Raw genomic sequence first — 15185 nt, 5'->3', positions numbered from 1 at the left:
CTTCACTATTCTGGCAAGGGGCATTAAAACTGTAATGTTAAGCTACTGCAACCTCCACGTCTCTTCCAAGGCGCATTGATGTTGTCTTTTTATTCCACTGCGACCTCCACCATTCTTCCAAGGGGCATTAAAACCGTATTGTTAAGCTATTGCACCCTCCACCAATTTCCCCAGGGGCATTAAAACCGTCTTGTTAAGCTACTGCGACCTCCACCATTCTTCCAAGGGGCATTATAATCATCTTGTTAAGCTACTGCAACCTCCACGTCTCTTCCAAGGGGCATTATAACCATCTTGTTAAGCTACTGCAACCTCCATATCTCTTCCAAAGGGCATTAAAACCGTCTTGTTAAGCTACTGTGACCTCCACCACTTTCCCCAGGGGCATTAAAACTGTCTTGTTAACCTACTGCAACCTCCACATCTCTTCCAAGGGGCATTAAAACTGTTTTGTTAGGCTACTGCGACCTCCACTATTCTTCCAAGAGGCATTTAAACCGTCTTGTTAAGCTACTGCAACCTCCACGTCTCTTCCAAGTGGCATTAAAACTGTCTTTTTATTTCACTGGGACCTCTACGTCTCTTCTAAGGGGCATTAAAACCGTCTTGTTAAGCTACTGCAACCTCCACGTCTCTTCCAAGGGGCATTAATACCGTCTTATTAAGCTACTGCAACCTCCACCACTTTCCCCAGGGGCATTAAAACCGTCTTGTTAAGCTGCTGCCACCTCTACCATTCTTCCAAGGGGCATTAAAACCGTCTTGTTAAACTGCTGCGACCTCCACGTCTCTGCAAGGGGCATTAAAACCACCTTGTTAAGCTACTGCGACCTCCACCTCTTTTCCCAGGGGCTTTAAAACCATCTTGTTAAGCTACTGCGACCTGCACCATTCTTCCAAGGGGCATTAAAACCATCTTGTTAAGCTACTGCGACCTCCACTATTCTTACTAGGGGCATTAAAACCGTAATGTTAAGCTACTGCGACCTCCACCACTTTCCCCAGGGGCATTAAAACCGTCTTGTTAAGCTACTGCGACCTCCACCATTCTTCCAAGGGGCATCATAATCATCTTGTTAAGCTACTGCAACCTCCATGTCTCTTCCAAGGGGCATTGTTATTGTCTTTTTATTCCACTGCGACCTCCACCATTCTTCCAAGGGGCATTAAAACTGTCTTGTTAAGATACTGCGCCCTCCACCACTTTCCCCAGGGGCATTTAAACCGTCTTGTTAAGCTACTGCAACCTCCCCCATTATTCCAAGGGGCATTAAAACCGTCTTGTTAAGCTACTGCAACCTCCACGTCTCTTCCAAGGGGCAATAAAACCGTCTTGTTAAGCCACTGCAACCTCCACGTCTCTTCCAAGGGGCATTAAAACCGTCTTGTTAAGCTACTGTAACCTCAAAGTCTCTCCCAAGGGGCATTAAATCCGTCTTTTTAAGCTACTGCAACCTCCATGTCTCTTCCAAGGGGCATTAAAACTGTCTTGTTTAGCTACTGCGACCTCCACTTCTCTTCCAAGGGGCATTAAAACCATCCTGTTAAGCTACTGCGACCTTCACTATACTGGCAAGGGGCATTAAAACCGTAATGTTAAGCTACTGCAACCTCCACGTCTCTTCCAAGGCGCATTGATATTGTCTTTTTATTCCACTGCGACCTCCACCATTCTTCCAAGGGGCATTAAAACCGTCTTGTTAAGCTACTGCACCCTCCACCAATTTCCCCAGGGGCATTAAAACCGTCTTGTTAAGCTACTGCGACTTCCACCATTCTTCCAAGGGGCATTATAATCATCTTGTTAAGCTACTGCAACCTCCACGTCTCATCCAAGGGGCATTATAACCGTCTTGTTAAGCTACTACAACCTCCATATCTCTTCCAAGGGGCATTAAAATCGTCTTGTTAAGCTACTGCGACCTCCACCACTTTCCCCAGGGTCATTAAAACTGTCTTGTTAACCTACTGCAACCTCCACATCTCTTCCAAGGGGCATTAAAACTGTCTTATTAGGCTACTGCGACCTCCACCATTCTTCCAAGGGGCATTAAAACCATCTTGTTAAGCTACTGCAACCTCCACGTCTCTACCAAGGGGCATTAAATCTGTCTTTTTATTCCACTGGGACCTCTACGTCTTTTCCAAGGGGCATTAAAACCGTCTTGTTAAGCTACTGCAACCTCCACGTCTCTTCCAAGGGGCATTAATACCGTCTTGTTAAGCTACTGCAACCTCCACCACTTTCTCCAGGGGCATTAAAACTGTCTTGTTAAGTTACTTCGACCTCCATCATTCTTCCAAGGGGCATTAAATCCATCTTGTTAAGCTAATGCAACCTCCACGTCTCTTCCAAGGGGCATTTAATCATCTTGTTAAGCTACTGCAACCTCCACGTCTCTTCCAAGGGGCATTAAAACCGTCTTGTTAAGCTACTGCAACCTCCATGTCTCTTCCAAGGGGCATTGTTATTGTCTTTTTATTCCACTGCGACCTCCACCATTCTTCCAAGGGGCATTAAAACTGTCTTGTTAAGATACTGCGCCCTCCATCACTTTCCCCAAGGGCATTAAAACTGTCTTGTTAAGCTACTGCAACCTCCCCCATTCTTCCAAGGGGCATTAAAACCGTCTTGTTAAGCTACTGTAACCTCCACGTCTCTTCCAAGGGGCATTAAAACCGTCTTGTTAAGCTACTGCAACCTCCACGTCTCTTCCAAGGGGCATTAAAACCATCTTGTTAAGCTACTGTAACCTCAAAGTCTCTCCCAAGGTGCATTAAATCCGTCTTTTTAAGCTACTGCAACCTCCATGTCTCTTCCAAGGGGCATTAAAACTGTCTTGTTTAGCTACTGGGACCTCCACTTCTCTTCCAAGTGGCATTAAAACCATCTTATTAAGCTACTGCGACCTTCACTATTCTGGCAAGGGGCATTAAAACCGTAATGTTAAGCTACTGCAACCTCCACGTCTCTTCCAAGGCGCATTGATATTGTCTTTTTATTCCACTGCGACCTCCACCATTCTTCCAAGGGGCATTAAAACCGTCTTGTTAAGCTACTGCACCCTCCACCAATTTCCCCAGGGGCATTAAAACCGTCTTTTTAAGCTACTGCGACCTCCACCATTCTTCCAAGGGGCATTATAATCATCTTGTTAAGCTACTGCAACCTCCTCGTCTCTTCCAAGGGGCATTATAACCGTCTTGTTAAGCTACTGCAACCTCCATATCTCTTCCAAAGGGCATTAAAATCGTCTTGTTAAGCTACTGCGACCTCCAGCACTTTCCCCAGGGTCATTAAAACTGTCTTGTTAACCTACTGCAACCTCCACATCTCTTCCAAGGGGTATTAAAACTGTATGGTTAGGCTACTGCGACCTCCACCATTCTTCCAAGGACCATTAAAACCATCTTGTTAAGCTACTGCAACCTCCACGTCTCTTCCTATGGGCATTAAAACTGTCTTTTTATTCCACTGGGACCTCTACGTCTCTTCCAAGGGGCATTAAAACCGTCTTGTTAAGCTACTGCAACCTCCGCGTCTCTTCCAAGGGGCATTAATACCGTCTAATTAAGCTACTGCAACCTCCACCACTTTCTCCAGGGGCATTAAAACCGTCTTGTTAAGCTACTGCGACCTCCACCATTCTTCCAAGGGGCAATAAAACCATCTTGTTAAGCTACTGCGACCTCGACCTCTTTTCCCAGGGGCATTAAAACCATCTTGTTAAGCTACTGCGATCTCCACCATTCTTCCAAGGGGCATTAAAACCATCTTGTTAACATACTGCGACCTCCACCACTTTTCCCAGGGGAATTAATTTTGTCTTTTTATTCTACTGCGACTTCCACGTCTCTTCTAAAGGGCATTAGAACCGTCTTGTTAAGCTACTGCAACCTCCACGTCTCTTCCAAGGGGCATTAAAACCGTCTTGTTAAGCTACTGCAACCTCCACCACTTTCCCCAGGGGCATTAAAACTGTCTTGTTAAGTTAATTCGACCTCCATCATTCTTCCAAGGGGCATTAAAACTGTCTTGTTAAGCTACTGCAACCTCCACGTCTCTTCCAAGGGGCATTAAAACCGGCTTGTTTAGCTACTGCGACCTCTACGTCTCTTCCAAGGGGCATTAAAACCATCTTGTTAAGCTACTGCGACCTTCACTATTCTTGCAAAGGACATTAAAACCGTAATGTTAAGCTACTGCAACCTCCACGTCTCTTCCAAGGCGCATTGATATTGTCTTTTTATTCCACTGCGACCTCCACCATTGTTCCAAGGTGCATTAAAACCGTCTTGTTAAGCTACTGCACCCTCCACCAATTTCCCCAGGGGCATTAAAACCGTCTTGTTAAGCTACTGCTACCTCCACCATTCTTCCAAGGGGCATTATAATCATCTTGTTAAGCTACTGCAACCTCCACGTCTCCTGTAAGGGGCATTATAACCGTCTTGTTAAGCTACTGCAACTTACATGTCTCTTCCAAAGGGCATTAATCCGTCTTGTTAAGCTACTGCGACCTCCACCACTTTCCCCAGGGGCATTAAAACTGTCTTGTTAACCAATGCAACCTCCACATCTCTTCCAAGGGGCATTAAAACTGTCTTGTTAGGCTACTGCGACCTCCACCATTCTTCCAAGAGGCATTTAAACCGTCTTGTTAAGCTACTGCAACCTCCACGTCTCTTCCAAGGGGCATTAAAACTGTCTTTTTATTCCACTGGGACCTCTACGTCTCTTCCAAGGGGCATTAAAACCGTCTTGTTAAGCTACTGCAACGTCCACGTCTCTTCCAAGGGGCATTAATAGCGTCTTATTAAGCTACTGCAACCTCCACCACTTTCCCCAGGCGCTTTAAAACCGTCTTATTAAGCTACTGCGACCTCTACCATTCTTCCAAGGGGCATTAAAACCGTCTTGTTAAGCTGCTGCGACCTCCACGTCTCTTCCAAGGGGCATTAAAACCACCTTGTTAAGCTACTGCGACCTCCACCTCTTTTCCCAGGGGCATTAAAACCATCTTGTTAAGCTACTGCGACCTCCACCATTCTTCCAAGGGGCATTAAAACCATCTTGTTAAGCTACTGCGACCTCCACCACTTTTCCCAGGGGCATTAATTTTGTCTTTTTATTCCACTGCGACTTCCACGTCTCTTCCAAGGGGCATTAGAACTGTCTTGTTAAGCTACTGCAACCTCCACGTCTCTTCCAAGGGGCATTAAAACCGTCTTGTTAAGCTACTGCAACCTCCACGTCTCTTCCAAGGGGCATTAAAACCGTCTTGTTAAGCTACTGTAACCTCAAAGTCTCTCCCAAAGGGCATTAAATCCGTCTTCTTAAGCTACTGCAACCTCCATGTCTCTTCCAAGGGGCATTAAAACCGTCTTGATTAGCTACTGCGACCTCCACGTCTCTTCCAAGGCGCATTAAAACCATCTTGTTAAGCTACTGCGACCTTCACTATTCTGGCAAGGGGCATTAAAACCGTAATGTTTAGCTACTGCAACCTCCACGTCCCTTCCAAGGCGCATTGATATTGTCTTTTTATTCCACTGCGACCTCCACCATTCTTCCAAGGGGCATTAAAACCGTCTTGTTAAGCTACTGAACCCTCCACCAATTTCCCCAGGAGCAATAAAAGCGTCTTGTTAAGCTACTGCGACCTCCACCATTCTTCCAAGGGGCATTATAATCATCTTCTTAAGCTACTTCAACCTCCACGTCTCTTCTAAGGCTAAGGGGCATTATAACCGTCTTGTTAAGCTACTGCAACCTCCATATCTCTTCCAAAGGGCATTAAAATCATCTTGTTAAGCTACTGCGACGTCCACCACTTTCCCCAGGGGCATTAAAACTGTCTTGTTAACCTACTGCAACCTCCACATCTCTTCCAAGGGGCATTAAAATTGTCTTGTTAGGCTACTGCGACCTCCACCATTCTTCCAAGGGGCATTAAAACCGTCTTGTTAAGCTACTGCAACCTCCACGTCTCTTCCAAGGGGCATTAAAACTGTCTTTTTATTCCACTGGGACCTCTACGTCTCTTCCAAGGGGCATTAAAACCGTCTTGTTAAGCTACTGCAACCTCCACGTCTCTTCCAAGGGGCATTAATACTGTCTTATTAAGCTACTGCAACCTCCACCACTTTCCCCAGGCGCATTAAAACCTTCTTGTTAAGCTACTGCAACCTCTACCATTCTTCCAAGGGGCATTAAAACCGTCTTGTTAAGCTTCTGCGACCTCCACGTCTCTTCCAAGGGGCATTAAAACTACCTTGTTAAGCTACTGCGACCTCCACCTCTTTTCCCAGGGGCATTAAAACCGTCTTGTTAAGCTACTGCGACCTCCACCATTCTTCCAAGGGGCATTAAAACCATCTTGTTAAGCTGCTGCGACCTCCACGTCTCTTCCAAGGGGCATTAAAACCATCTTGTTAAGCTACTGCGACCTCCACCTCTTTTCCCAGGGGCATTAAAACCATCTTGTTAAGCTACTGCGATCTCCACCATTTTTCCAAGGGGCATTAAAACCATCTTGTTAAGATATTGCGACCTTCACCACTTTTCCCAGGGGAATTAATTTGTCTTTTTATTCCACTGCGACTTCCACGTCTCTTCCAATGGGCATTAGAACCGTCTTGTTAAGCTACTGCAACCTCCACGTCTCTTCCAAGGGGCATTAAAACCGTCTTGTTAAGCTACTGCGACCTCCACCACTTTCCCCAGGGGCATTAAAACTGTCTTGTTAACTTACTTCGACCTCCATCATTCTTCCAAGGGGCATTAAATCCGTCTTGTTAAGCTAATGCAACCTCCACGTCTCTTCCAAGGGGCATTAAAACCGTCTTGTTAAGCTACTGCAACCTCCACGTCTCTTCCAAGGGGCATTAAAACCGTCTTGTTAAGCTACTTTAACCTCAAAGTCTCTCCCAAGGGGCATTAAAATCCGTCTTGTTAAGCTACAGCAACCTACACGTCTCTTCCAAGGGGCATTAAAACCGTCTTGTTTAGCTACTGCGACCTCCACGTCTCTTCCAAGGGGCATTAAAACCATCTTGTTAAGGTACTGCGAACTTCACTATTCTTGCAAGGGGCATTAAAACTGTAATGTTAAGCTACTGCAACCTCCACGTCTCTTCCAAGGCGCATTGATATTGTCTTTTTATTCCACTGCGACCTCCACCATTCTTCCAAGGGGCATTAAAACCGTCTTGTTAAGCTATTGCACCCTCCACCAATTTCGCCAGGGGCATTAAAACCGTCTTGTGAAGCTACTGCGACCTCGACTATTCTTCCAAGGGGCATTATAATCATCTTGCTAAGCTACTGCAACCTCCACGTCTCTTCCAAGGTGCATTATAACCGTCTTGTTAAGCTACTGCAACCTCCATGTCTCTTCCAAAGGGCATTAAAACCATCTTGTTAAGCTACTGCGACCTCCACCACTTTCCCCAGGGGCATTAAAATTCTCTTGTTAACCTACTGCAAACTCCACATCTCTTCCAAGGGGCATTAAAACTGTGTTGTTAGGCTACTGCGACCTCCACCATTCTTCCATGGGGCATTAAAAGCGTCTTGTTAAGCTACTGCAACCTCCACGTCTCTTCCAAGGGGCATTAAAACTGTCTTCTAATTCCACTGGGACCTCTACTTCTCTTCCAAGGGGAATTAAAACCATCTTGTTAAGCTACTGCGACCTCCACCTCTTTTCCCAGGGGCATTAAAACCATCTTGTTAAGCTACTGCGACTTCCACGTCTCTTCCAAGGGGCATTAGAACTGTCTTGTTAAGCTACTGCAACCTCCACGTCTCTTCCAAGGGGCACTAAACCGTCTTTTTAAGCTACTGCGACCTCCACCACTTTCCCCAGAAGCATTAAAACTGTCTTGTTAATTTACTTCGACCTCCATCATTCTTCCAAGGGGCATTAAATCTGTCTTGTTAAGCTAGTGCAACCTCCACGTCTATTCCAAGGGGCATTAAAACCGTCTTGTTAAGCTACTGCAACCTCCAAGTCTCTTCCAAGGGGCATTAAATCCGTCTTGTTAAGCTAATGCAACCTCCACTTCTATTCCAAGGGGCATTAAAACCGTCTTGTTAAGCTACTGAAACCTCCACGTCTCTTCCAAGGGGCATTAAAACCATCTTGTTAAGCTACTGCGACCTCCACTATTCTTCCAAGGGGCATTAAAACATCTTGTTAAGCTACTGCAACCTCCACGTCTCTTCCAAGGGGCATTAAAACCGTCTTGTTAAGCTACTGCAACGTCCACGTCTCTTCCAAGGGGCACTGATATTGTCTTTTTATTCCACTGCGACCTCCACCATTCTTCCAAGGGGCATTAAAACCGTATTGTTAAGCTACTGCGCCCTCCACCACTTTCCCCAGGGGCATTAAAACAGTCTTGTTAAGCTACTGCGACCTCCACCACTTTTCCCAGGGTCATTGATATTGTCTTTTTATTCCACTGCGACCTCAACCATTCTTCCAAGGGGCATTAAAACAGTCTTGTTAAGCCACTGCAACCTCAACGTCTCTTCCAAGGGGCATTAAAACCATCTTGTTAAGCTGCTGCGAACTCCACTATTCTTACAAGGAGCATTAAAACCGTAATGTTAAGCTACTGCAACCTCCACGTCTCTTCCAAGGGGCATTAAAACCGCCTTGTTAAGCTACTGCAACCTCCACGTCTCTTCCAAGGCGCATTGATATTGTCTTTTTATTCCACTGCGACCTCCACCATTCTTCCAAGGGGCATTAAAACCATCTTGTTAAGCTATTGCGCCCTCCACCACTTTCCCCAGGGGCATTAAAACCGTCTTGTTGAGCTACTGCAACCTCCACCATTCTTCCAAGGGGCATTATAATCATCTTGTTAAGCTACTGCAACCTCCATGTCTCTTCCAAAGGCCATTGTTATTGTCTTTTTATTCCACTGCGACCTCCACCATTCTTCAAAGGGGCATTAAAACTGTCTTGTTAAGCTACTGCGCCCTCCACCTCTTTCCCCAGGGACAATAAAACCGTCTTGTTAAGCTACTGCGACCTCCCCCATTCTTCCAAGGGGCATTAAAACCGTCTTGTTAAGCCACTGCAACCTCCACGTCTCTTCCAAGGGGCAATAAAACCGTCTTGTTAAGCCACTGCAACCTCCACGTCTCTTCCAAGGGGCATTAAAACCATCTTGTTAAGCTATTGCGACCTCCACCACTTTTCCCAGGGGCATTAATTTTGTCTTTTTATTCCACTGCGACTTCCACGTCTCTTCCAAGGGGCATTAGAACCGTCTTGTTAAGCTACTGCAACCTCCACGTCTCTTCCAAGGGGCATTAAAACTGTCTTGTTAAGCTTCTGCGACCTCCACCACTTTCCCCAGGGGCATTAAAACCGTCTTGTTAAGTTACTGCAATTTCCACGTCTCTTCCAAGGGGCATTAAAACAATCTTGTTAATCTACTGCGACCTACACTATTCTTACAAGGGGCATTAAAACCGTAATGTTAAGCTACTGCAACTTCCACGTCTCTTCCAAGGCGCATTGATATTGTCTTTTTATTCCACTGCGACCTCCACCATTCTTCCAAGGGGCATTAAAACTGTCTTGTTAAGCTACTGCAATTTCCACGTCTCTTCCCAGGGGCATTAAAACAATCTTGTTAGTCTACTGCGACCTCCACTATTCTTACAAGGGGCATTAAAACCGTAATGTTAAGCTACTGCAATCTCCACGTCTCTTCCAAGGCGCATTGATATTGTCTTTTTATTCCACTGCGACCTCCACCATTCTTCCAAGGGGCATTAAAACTTTCTTGTTAAGCTACTGCGCCCTCCACCACTTTCCCCAGGGGCATTAAAACCGTCTTGTTAAGCTACTGCAACCTCCACGTCTCTTCCAAGGGGCATTATAATCATCTTGTTAAGCTACTGCAACCTCCACGTCTCTTCCAAGTGGCATTAAAACCGTCTTTGTAAGCTACTGTAACCTCAAAGTCTCTCCCAAGGGGCATTAAATCCGTCTTGTTAAGCTACTGCAACCTCCATGTCTCTTCCAAGGGGCATTAAAACCGTCTTGTTAAGCTACTGCGACCTCCACGTCTCTTCCAAGGGACATTAAAACCATCTTGTTAAGCTACTGTGACCTCCACTATTCTTACAAAGGGCATTAAAACCGCAATGTTAAGCTACTGCAATCTTCATGTCTCTTCCAAGGGGCATTAAAATCGTATTGTTAAGCTACTGCAACCTCCACGTCTCTTCCAAGGCGCATTGATATTGTCTTTTTATTCCACTGCGACCTCCACCATTCTTCCAAGGGGCATTAAAACTGTCTTGTTAAGCTACTGCGCCCTCCACCACTTTCCCCAGGGGCATTAAAACCGTCTTGTTAAGCTACTGCAACCTCCACGTCTCTTCCAAGGGGCATTATAATCATCTTGTTAAGCTACTGCAACCTCCACGTCTCTTCCAAGTGGCATTAAAACCGTCTTTGTAAGCTACTGTAACCTCAAAGTCTCTCCCAAGGGGCATTAAATCCGTCTTGTTAAGCTACTGCAACCTCCATGTCTCTTCCAAGGGGCATTAAAACCGTCTTGTTAAGCTACTGCGACCTCCACGTCTCTTCCAAGGGACATTAAAACCATCTTGTTAAGCTACTGTGACCTCCACTATTCTTACAAAGGGCATTAAAACCGCAATGTTAAGCTACTGCAATCTTCATGTCTCTTCCAAGGGGCATTAAAATCGTATTGTTAAGCTACTGCAACCTCCACGTCTCTTCCAAGGCGCATTGATATTGTCTTTTTATTCCACTGCGACCTCCACCATTCTTCCAAGGAGCATTAAAACTGTCTTGTTAAGCTACTGCGCCCTCCACCAATTTCCCCAGGGGCATTAAAACCATCTTGTTAAGCTACTGCAACCTCCACCATTCTTCCAAGGGGCATTATAATCATCTTGTTAAGCTACTGCAATCTCCACGTCTCTTCCAAGGGGCATTAAAACTGTCTTTTTATTCCACTGGGATCTCTACATCTCTTCCAAGGGGCATTAAAACCGTCTTGTTAAGCTACTGCAACCTCCACGTCTCTTCCAAGGGGCATTAATACCGTCTTATTAAGCTACTGCAACCTCCACCACTTTCCCCAGGGGCATTAAAATCGTCTTGTTAAGCTACTGTGACCTCCACCATTCTTCCAAGGGGCATTAAAACAATCTTGTTAAGCTGCTGCGACCTCCACGTTTCTTCCAAGGGGCATTAAAACCGTCTTGTTAAGCTACTGCGACCTCCACCATTCTTCCAAGGGTCATTAAAACCATCTTGTTAAGCTATTGCGACCTCCACCACTTTTCCCAGGGGCATTAATTTTGTCTTTTTATTCCACTGCAACTTCCACGTCTCTTCCAAGGGGCATTAGAACCGTCTTGTTAAGCTACTGCAACCTCCACGTCTCTTCCAAGGGGCATTAAAACTGTCTTGTTAAGCTTCTGCGAACTCCACCACTTTCCCCAGGGGCATTAAAACCGTCTTGTTAAGTTACTGCAATTTCCACGTCTCTTCCAAGGGGCATTAAGACAATCTTGTTAATCTACTGCGACCTACACTATTCTTACAAGGGGCATTAAAACCGTAATGTTAAGCTACTGCAACCTCCACGTCTCTTCCAAGGCGCATTGACATTGTCTTTTTATTCCACTGCGACCTCCACCATTCTTCCAAGGGGCATTAAAACTGTCTTGTTAAGCTACTGCAATTTCCACGTCTCTTCCAAGGGGCATTAAAACAATCTTGTTAGTCTGCTGCGACCTCCACTATTCTTACAAGGGGCATTAAAACCGTAATGTTAAGCTACTGCAACCTCCACGTCTCTTCCAAGGCGCATTGATATTGTCTTTTTATTCCACTGCGACCTCCACCATTCTTCCAAGGGGCATTAAAACTGTGTTGTTAAGCTACTGCGCCCTCCACCACTTTCCCCAGGGGCATTAAAACCATCTTGTTAAGCTACTGCAACCTCCACGTCTCTTCCAAGGGGCATTATAATCATCTTGTTAAGCTACTGCAACCTCCACGTCTCTTCCAAGTGGCATTAAAACCGTCTTTGTAAGCTACTGTAACCTCAAAGTCTCTCCCAAGGGGCATTAAATCCGTCCTGTTAAGCTACTGCAACCTCCATGTCTCTTCCAAGGGGCATTAAAACCGTCTTGTTAAGCTACTGCGACCTCTACGTCTCTTCCAAGGGACATTAAAACCATCTTGTTAAGCTACTGTGACCTCCACTATTCTTACAAAGGGCATTAAAACCGCAATGTTAAGCTACTGCAACCTCCACGTCTCTTCCAAGGGGCATTAAAATCGTATTGTTAAGCTACTGCAACCTCCACGTCTCTTCCAAGGCGCATTGATATTGTCTTTTTATTCCACTGCGACCTCCACCATTCTTCCAAGGAGCATTAAAACTGTCTTGTTAAGCTACTGCGCCCTCCACCAATTTCCCCAGAGGCATTAAAACCATCTTGTTAAGCTACTGCAACCTCCACCATTCTTCCAAGGGGCATTATAATCATATTGTTAAGCTACTGCAACCTACACGTCTCTTCCAAGGGGCATTATAACCGTCTTGTTAAGCTACTGCAACCTACACATCTCTTCCAAGGGACATTAAAACTGTCTTGTTAGGCTACTGCGACCTCCACCATTCTTCGAAGGGGCATTAAAACCGTCTTGTTAAGCTACTGCAACCTCCACGTCTCTTCCAAGGGGCATTAAAACTGTCTTTTTATTCCACTGGGACCTCTACGTCTCTTCCAAGGGGCATTAAAACCGTCTTGTTAAGCTACTGCAACCTCCACGTCTCTTCCAAGGGGCATTAATTCGCGTCTTATTAAGCTACTGCAACCTCCACCACTTTCCCCAGGGGCATTAAAATCGTCTTGTTAAGCTACTGTGACCTCCACCATTCTTCCAAGGGGCATTAAAACAATCTTGTTAAGCTGCTGCGACCTCCACGTTTCTTCCAAGGGGCATTAAAACCGTCTTGTTAAGCTACTGCGACCTCCACCTCTTTTCCCAGGGGCATTAAAACCGTCTTGTTAAGCTACTGCGACCTCCACCATTCTTCCAAGGGGCATTAAAACCATCTTGTTAAGCTATTGCGACCTCCACCACTTTTCCCAGGGGCATTAATTTTGTCTTTTTATTCCACTGCGACTTCCACGTCTCTTCCAAGGGGCATTAGAACCGTCTTGTTAAGCTACTGCAACCTCCACGTCTCTTCCAAGGGGCATTAAAACTGTCTTGTTAAGCTTCTGCGACCTCCACCACTTTCCCCAGGGGCATTAAAACCGTCTTGTTAAGTTACTGCAATTTCCACGTCTCTTCCAAGGGGCATTAAAACAATCTTGTTAATCTACTGCAACCTACACTATTCTTACAAGGGGCATTAAAACCGTAATGTTAAGCTACTGCAACCTCCACGTCTCTTCCAAGGCGCATTGATATTGTCTTTTTATTCCACTGCGACCTCCACCATTCTTCCAAGGGGCATTAAAACTGTCTTGTTAAGCTACTGCAATTTCCACGTCTCTTCCCAGGGGCATTAAAACAATCTTGTTAGTCTACTGCGACCTCCACTATTCTTACAAGGGGCATTAAAACCGTAATGTTAAGCTACTGCAATCTCCACGTCTCTTCCAAGGCGCATTGATATTGTCTTTTTATTCCACTGCGACCTCCACCATTCTTCCAAGGGGCATTAAAACTTTCTTGTTAAGCTACTGCGCCCTCCACCACTTTCCCCAGGGGCATTAAAACCGTAATGTTAAGCTACTGCAACCTCCACGTCTCTTCCAAGGGGCATTATAATCATCTTGTTAAGCTACTGCAACCTCCACGTCTCTTCCAAGTGGCATTAAAACCGTCTTTGTAAGCTACTGTAACCTCAAAGTCTCTCCCAAGGGGCATTAAATCCGTCTTGTTAAGCTACTGCAACCTCCATGTCTCTTCCAAGGGGCATTAAAACCGTCTTGTTAAGCTACTGCGACCTCCACGTCTCTTCCAAGGGACATTAAAACCATCTTGTTAAGCTACTGTGACCTCCACTATTCTTACAAAGGGCATTAAAACCGCAATGTTAAGCTACTGCAATCTTCATGTCTCTTCCAAGGGGCATTAAAATCGTATTGTTAAGCTACTGCAACCTCCACGTCTCTTCCAAGGCGCATTGATATTGTCTTTTTATTCCACTGCGACCTCCACCATTCTTCCAAGGGGCATTAAAACTGTCTTGTTAAGCTACTGCGCCCTCCACCACTTTCCCCAGGGGCATTAAAACCGTCTTGTTAAGCTACTGCAACCTCCACGTCTCTTCCAAGGGGCATTATAATCATCTTGTTAAGCTACTGCAACCTCCACGTCTCTTCCAAGTGGCATTAAAACCGTCTTTGTAAGCTACTGTAACCTCAAAGTCTCTCCCAAGGGGCATTAAATCCGTCTTGTTAAGCTACTGCAACCTCCATGTCTCTTCCAAGGGGCATTAAAACCGTCTTGTTAAGCTACTGCGACCTCCACGTCTCTTCCAAGGGACATTAAAACCATCTTGTTAAGCTACTGTGACCTCCACTATTCTTACAAAGGGCATTAAAACCGCAATGTTAAGCTACTGCAATCTTCATGTCTCTTCCAAGGGGCATTAAAATCGTATTGTTAAGCTACTGCAACCTCCACTTCTCTTCCAAGGCGCATTGATATTGTCTTTTTATTCCACTGCGACCTCCACCATTCTTCCAAGGAGCATTAAAACTGTCTTGTTAAGCTACTGCGCCCTCCACCAATTTCCCCAGGGGCATTAAAACCATCTTGTTAAGCTACTGCAACCTCCACCATTCTTCCAAGGGGCATTATAATCATCTTGTTAAGCTACTGCATTCTCCACGTCTCTTCCAAGGGGCATTAAAACTGTCTTTTTATTCCACTGGGATCTCTACATCTCTTCCAAGGGGTATTAAAACCGTCTTGTTAAGCTACTGCAACCTCCACGTCTCTTCCAAGGGGCATTAATACCGTCTTATTAAGCTACTGCAACCTCCACCACTTTCCCCAGGGGCATTAAAATCGTCTTGTTAAGCTACTGTGACCTCCACCATTCTTCCAAGGGGCATTAAAACAATCTTGTTAAGCTGCTGCGAC

The sequence above is a fragment of the Phyllobates terribilis genome, unplaced genomic scaffold (genome assembly GCF_046119375.1).
Source record: "Phyllobates terribilis strain yellow unplaced genomic scaffold, ASM4611937v1 Scaffold_8__6_contigs__length_399053987, whole genome shotgun sequence".
Lineage (NCBI taxonomy): Eukaryota > Metazoa > Chordata > Amphibia > Anura > Dendrobatidae > Phyllobates > Phyllobates terribilis.
The sequence above is the reverse complement of the archived record's forward strand: the minus strand, read 5'-3'. Positions refer to the sequence as shown.